This window comes from Clupea harengus, chromosome 3, assembly GCF_900700415.2.
Source record: "Clupea harengus chromosome 3, Ch_v2.0.2, whole genome shotgun sequence".
In the NCBI taxonomy this organism is placed as follows: Eukaryota; Metazoa; Chordata; class Actinopteri; order Clupeiformes; family Clupeidae; genus Clupea; species Clupea harengus.
In genome coordinates, this window is record NC_045154.1 from 30,636,116 (window position 1) to 30,643,035 (window position 6,920).

Consider the following 6,920-nt stretch of genomic DNA (forward strand, 5'->3'; position numbering starts at 1 on the left):
TAACAATTTTCATGTTTGCAGGAAGTTATTACGTTTGTGGGAAAGTGAAATCAAATGTAATTAATCACAAATATGGTGAAATTCTACCTGTTATATCAGTTTTAAAAGAAATCTTCACCATCTAATGAAATTTTCTTAAAATTTCTTAAAATGTTATCCTTAGAATTACATTTTTCGATTGACTGAGTGTTGTGTGTATTATGTTCAGATTATAGTTAGGAGCCGAGCAGTTTATTGGCAGTTTTTAAATGTTTTGTCAAAATTGGAACAACCTGATAATATTCTGCATCTTAACTAGAATGGGCTGAAATTCATTGTTTGTCTAATAATCATGCAGAGAGTTTCCTCTGCCATGTGTTGGCTTTGTGTCTTCACCAGCCTAACTGGTCTTGGGGAATCCATCACTATTGGGACTGGAGAGAGAGAGAGAGATCGGCCAGACTGCCGCCAGCATAAGGGAGTTCATCCTGACCAGTACTGGATAGGTCTGCAGTATACGATTATCTTAGATTACCAGTACTGGATCATTTTTTTGTACATCTACAATGTGATTGCAAGCTCTGTATCAATCGGATTTTTTTGTGAAAACAAAATGGTAAATAACACCTTTGCCTCCAACTGTAGTCTTTCAATAGACTACAAAAATGAAGTGTCATCTATGATCTCATCCACCTATTTGGTTTGAAAATACATCTTTAATAGTGAAAAGCTTGACAGCTAGTATATTTTCATAAAACGAGTTGGCAGTTGTGGTCTAGACCCTCTCAAATGGGGTGAAATAGACCTTAAAGCACACTGAACTTTGGAAAAAAAATTACTTTTGAACTTTTCCAATAATACTGATTAAAGAATCGAAACAAAGGGATTATATGGTCATGACATGCCATTAGATGGTGATGGTTTTTGACAAATGTACTCTTACAATTGCTATAGCAGGTAGAATATAACTATATTTGTGATGTATTACATTTTACAAATGTTACCTCCCCACAAACTTAATGACTTTCTGCAAACATAATAATCATTATGTGTGTGGGAATCGGGTTGTTATGTTTGTGGTCGGCACCAGTTATTACGCTTCTGGGAAGTTATTACGTTCAAAAAAGTGCATACAAGCATTACGTTTGTGGTTTATCATGTTTGTGGAAAGTTATTACGCCTAGGGCTGCAACAAGCCCCACATGCCTCTTAATAGGAGTGCATTGGACCGCTCACACATAGTAGTTCCAAACAATTTTGCATCGGTACAACCTTAACTTTTCCATATTTGAGACGAAAGCAAATCTGTAATAAAACAATCTGTCTTTTACCACTCCCATTGTATCACTAGACCTGTGTGGATAGTATTGGAAAAATACTCATTTATGAAGGTGTCATTGTAATGGAGAGGACAATAGAAACAAGTGCTGTGAACTTTTTACTGTCACATTGGTTTGCTATTTCCTTGGCTTCACAAATGCTTCCTCGATGTGAGCATTATTGAGCATGGTGGTCTCCCTTTAGTAAACAGTTCAATCATAATCAACTTCTTAGCAAAGCCTCAGAATTTTTCATGTCTCGATAATTGAACTTCCACCACAAAGTGAAGCAATGCTTCCAAGCGCTGCTCTATGTGGGTGGTGTGTGGATGCTTGTGTGTGTGTGTGTGTGTGTGTGTGTTTGCGTGTGTTTCCCCCAGCCTTTAAATGTCCAATCATACATTTCTTTAATCCCTTGAGAACATTTATTGCTGATAACACATCGTTGCACGACAAACTCTCTGACTGCTTGCGAACTAATTATTGATTCTTATCCTAATTATCGATAAAACCAGAGCGCTCCACTCTCCCTGCTGACCTGGTAGGCCTGTGCTATGAGAACCGGCTGCTTCCTAGGCTCCACTAATAGTATGATAGCCTAATCAGTCTTTCCCTCTTAGCGTTAATATGTTGTGCTGTGAGCGGGGATATGGAGAGTAAGTGCTCCCCTGAGATAGGGGGACTGGCGCTTGTGGTGTGTGTCTGTGTTAGTGAGTGTGTGTGTGTGCTTGCGTGTGTGTGTGTGTGTGTGTGTTTTAGGGATGTGGGGGGTTGTGGTTGGTGGAAGGTGGGGTTAACTGGCACCCCGCCTCTCTTTCCAGCCGATCTCTAGTTCTGATTAATGCACAAATTATTCACAGATTTGTCTGCGTTCTAACTCTACTACCCACCTACCCCCCCCCCCCCCCACAGACACACACAGCTACCCCCCATCCATGCCCCCCCCCCCCCCCCCCCCCCACTCTACTCCAGAGAACCCATGGCTGGAGAAAGAGCTGGCCTTCTTTTACGTTGTTACGTTGTTGCTGTGTGCTGCGCCGGTCAGAGCCCTGTGGGACACCAGCGCATAAACACACCGGTCTGCAGGGGAGCCAGAGCTCAGTGGCTTCAGGGGGGAACGCGTTAAGGAATAAATCTGAATTTTAAAGCGCTGCGGCGAGAGGCTGATCTGCTGCCGCGGGAGGATACTGATAACAGCGCGGAATAGTGTTACACGAGGGCTCTTTTGGGAGAGGTAAAACGTACTTAGCTGGAGCCAGAGGAAGCGTTGGGGTGAAGGTAGATATCTGTACTTGTCATAACTGTAATCCTCACCTCCTGTCCATCCCCTCCTGAGACGCTGGCACTGGTTTTGGATTCTTACGAAATGATTATTATAAACCCATTCATGCAGCACGACGCTCAGATCCTTTTGTTTAACTCAACGAACATGTGTTTATATCTGCCTCCTGGCCTCAGATTGACAGTGTGAGTGTGTGTGTGTGTGTGTGTGTGTGTGTGTGTGTGTGTGTGAGAGAGAGAGATAGAGAGAGAGAGGGAGAGAGAGAGAGAGAGAGGGAGAGACATAACATATGGTGTAACTGAATACATCCAGCATCTAGCACATAACTAAAGCATGCACATGTACGTACATACAGACAAACCCACCGCAGGAGACAGTGAGATCTCACAATTGTTATCCCTAGGAGAGGCTCCACACCCTGCCTGGGGTGAGCGGAGGGGTCGCGACCCCTTCTCCTGGGAACTGTGGTCTTCACACCCAGGCCAGGGCGGTGCCATCCGCAGATCCATCCCAGATCATTCAGGCCAGAGCAGGCAGGCCAGCTGGCCCCAGTCTGCCTGCTGCACCACACCTCCAGTGTCCACAGACCCATGCTCTGAGTGGTAGCTACACCCAGTGATATCAGACGAGCCATGTAGGACCTGTTTGGGGTTTTTCTGCATGTTTGAGAGTGTGTGAGTGGATGTGTGTGTGTGGTGTGCTGCTGTGTAGGTCTATGAGTGTTTGCACTCATATTCATGTGTACTGACACCACCTGGTAACATCTACAGACCCACATACCAACATTTACAGTCATACTCTCTCTCTCTCTCTCAAACACACACACACACACACACACACACTAACACACACACACACACACACACACACACACACTAACACACACACACACACACACACACACACACACACACATACGCACACACACACATACGCACAACGCAAACATTTACGTAACGATGTTGATTTATGAGTGCCTCATCAAAAGCAGCTGAGGTACGGCTCTGTATCAGGCTCTGCATGGTGTTGTGTGTTCTGGGTTGTGTGTGTGTGCGAGTCTGCCACTGGAATGATCTACTCTCACCCTCTAGATCAGGGTTCACATAAAATGATATGTCAGGTTGATATTCCTCCTTATGACATTGCACAGCTGTTACAAGAATCTGTGAGAAACTAGTGCATATAGCTGCTGTATAATGATGTATGAAACAGTCTGAAAACATTCTTAAAAAGAATCCCTTTCCACTGCCATTTAGTTTCAGTGTAGGAACACATACATTCCTACATGACTGTATTCCACTGCCTATGTCGACTAATGACACTGGCGACACGCCACAGCCCAACCACCTTTCAACATACTGCGCTCAAACAATGACTGAATTGTGTCCTCATTTTTTTTTTTTAAGCCAGACGTCCGGAATACAGTATAAAGACTAGCCCCTTCATAAATGCACTATATCAGGTTGATGTGGAGGAACTAGTGATCACTTGGTGTCTAGCTAAGGAGACTTGAAGTCCCCCGCCCAACCACCACAAAAATCCCGTAACCGAGCCAAATTCCACTCTCAAAAATGTTCTTCTGCATTCCAAACTTCACTTAAAGTGATTTATAACAGATGAAATACGGGTGCTCGCTATTCCGGAGGTAGTCAAATATTCTCTTAGTAGGCTACATATTCAGAAGTATTAAATTGTTTAAAAAACAAAATATAAATCGAACCGGTATAAAGACGTTTGGAATCCTTAGCCATTTGTTTACACCGAATATGACCGGATTCCAACGCTTCTGCCGCCTGTGTTGTCTAAACGGAATTCCACCCTGCTAGCTGCAAGTTAATTGGACATTGGCGGTCTCCCGGGGCGAGCCACGAATCCCGCAGACGCGAGGGCACTGCAAGTTCACCACAGGCGCAGACTGCACTGTGCGACAGAGCGCTCTTTTGGAATAAATCTGAGAAATCAAACAGAGTGATAACAACAGACTGTCTTCGGTTTGGGGCGGTATAACTTTCAACAACATTTCTCTCCTCAGCGTTGGTGTTACTCAACGCGTATTGGTTAATTTGTGACCAGTGCTTCATTTTGTCCGAATAAGTCACTGCTTCTCCCGAAGGGAATCCTCAGGACATTTACAGAAAGTATGTCACCGGGTGCAGCTATATATTGAGGACTCACTTAAGTCTACCAGATTACATCTACCGACGAATACAGGTAAGAGACTTTGTTTAATAAGTTGTGTTTAGTTATTGGTTATTACCGTTACAGCAACCTGTGGTAGATGAGATGAGACAAGTATAGCTGGTCTCTACATTTACAATATTTTCAGTGTATGAAAACAAAAGGTTTTCACTAAACATGACGTCTTTTGGTGAAAAACAAATACGTTTGAGAGTGGAAATAACACCATATCAGAAACCATGACTTCACTGAGCTTGATATTGTGGCTAAGATCTACTTTGTGTGATGGAATAACAGCTTCATGTGGAAAGATTTAATAAGTTTCACTCCCGGATCATTAATTATTATCTGGTTGGCAGCGGCTGTCCTAACTGAAATATTTGCCTCAAGACGGTTCAGACGGCACTGAAAGTTGTTGTTTCAGGTTTCTGTTGTATTTTACGAATAGAAACTTAAACGGATTATGTCTCACCATATTTATGGAATATAACAGTTATACGAAGTTATTCAGTAAATGGGCAGTGGATTTGCCGTGTCCACCGGCAAAGGCGCTGTACAAAAACAAGTGTTACTAAAGTGAAATATTTGTTATTTGTAGACAATATTTTTTACACTTTCTCCCCATATATTTAAGTCATCCGTTTACAAAGTGAAATAGGTAGTAGACTGTTATTTTATTGACTTTTGTGTAGCTGTATAAACTGGAAGGAAACTGTCAGTGGGCTATGATGGGAAACAGACTGTCAGCCTGTTGAGGGATTGGAGTGGTCCCTCCTCTCACGTTCGTGCTAATAACACGCGCTCAGACTGCACCGCATGTGTCTTGTTTGACTCGCTAGATTCCGCCTGTGTCCCGTCTGTGTATGTGTGTGAACTGGGGGTTCGTGTCTGGTCACTGCCCTACTCATGAGGTCGACTCCAATACTGGAGTGTGTTTCACCTGGCGCTGTTGGCTCCCAGCGTCAATGGGGCATATGGGCACATGCAGAGCCTGCACACTGTACACCGAACACGCGCGCACGTGCGCGCTCACACACACACACACGCACACACACACACACACAGGTACACACTAAGGGAGAGAGTTTCTGTGGAAAATCTGTGTACGTCTGTCCGGTTCTCGCGCACTATATACACAGACACATTACACTATAGTAAGCTGTCTTCAAGAGATGACCCTCATTATAAGGGCTATATAATCATAAAACCCTTCAATTTCACAGACTATACGCAAGTTTATTTTACACCCTACTGCCGAGGAGGAAAGGATAGAGGAAGAGGGAAAGAGAGAGAGAGAGAGAGAGAGAGAGTTTTTCTGCTCCCACTGGCAGGGGTCCAGTAGGTCTCGTCATGGTGACAAGAGTAAATAAATTGTGGGATAATTTCTGACGCCACTCTTCAGAATGATTTCTAAAGAAAACACGGTACTGGGCTTTTGTAACAGGAGCTTTTTTGATACACACAGTAAGTCAGACATGCTCCCTTGGCATGGCACGCACGCTCACACACAAACATTCAGTTGAACTTTCCAGATAAAGGTTTTCCAAGTTAATTTGTCTACCAGACCTGCTCATGTTTTGGTAACCCTCTCTGTGAATAGGCTGGATGAGAGCTTTATGCGGCCTCTGTAACCCCAGCAAAGTGCATTCTCACATTTGGTGCCCCAAATAGATACAAGAATGTACTTAACCTTTTCCAACAGGGCTCTTCAAACAAAGAGTGACTTCATTCTTTAGATCAGAATGTGTGTTGGCCTTTTATGGTAATATTGCCCTTAAACAGGCAGTAACAGGCCCTCTCAATGTGATTTCCATTTTGTTTCGTAAACGTTGCTGCCCAGTCTCGAGTGCAATAGAAGGGCTTTGAAACAGACGTGCTACTGATCTACTGCGCGAGAGAGGGAGGGCTGTCCAGCCAGAATGGCTGTATAGGACGCGGGAAGCCAAACCGCTAGGATGCCAAGACTTAGAGTGCTGAGCCAGAGGGAGCAGGCGAAAGGAAAGGTCTGCTTTCCCTGAGTTTTTTTTTCTCCACCCCACGCCCTTACTTCATGCGACCACATCACACGGCCGCCGCCGCTGATTCTCAGGGTGTAGCTTCCACAGACAAAGTGGTTGATCAGCTATTTTAATCAAACATAAGCAAACTGACTCAGACAGATA

The 6,920-nt window shown here is 43.9% G+C and overlaps 1 protein-coding gene across 1 annotated transcript in view; it reads left to right on the forward strand.

The window, feature by feature from the left end:
- Window positions 1-4,163: 4,163 nt before the first annotated feature.
- sema3d (sema domain, immunoglobulin domain (Ig), short basic domain, secreted, (semaphorin) 3D) overlaps window positions 4,164-6,920 on the forward strand; it is a 48,597-nt gene continuing 45,840 nt past the window's right edge. The window contains exon 1 of the mRNA XM_031565370.2: window positions 4,164-4,791. The gene's annotated coding sequence lies outside the window, so the exon portion shown is untranslated. The remainder of the gene's footprint in view (window positions 4,792-6,920) is intronic.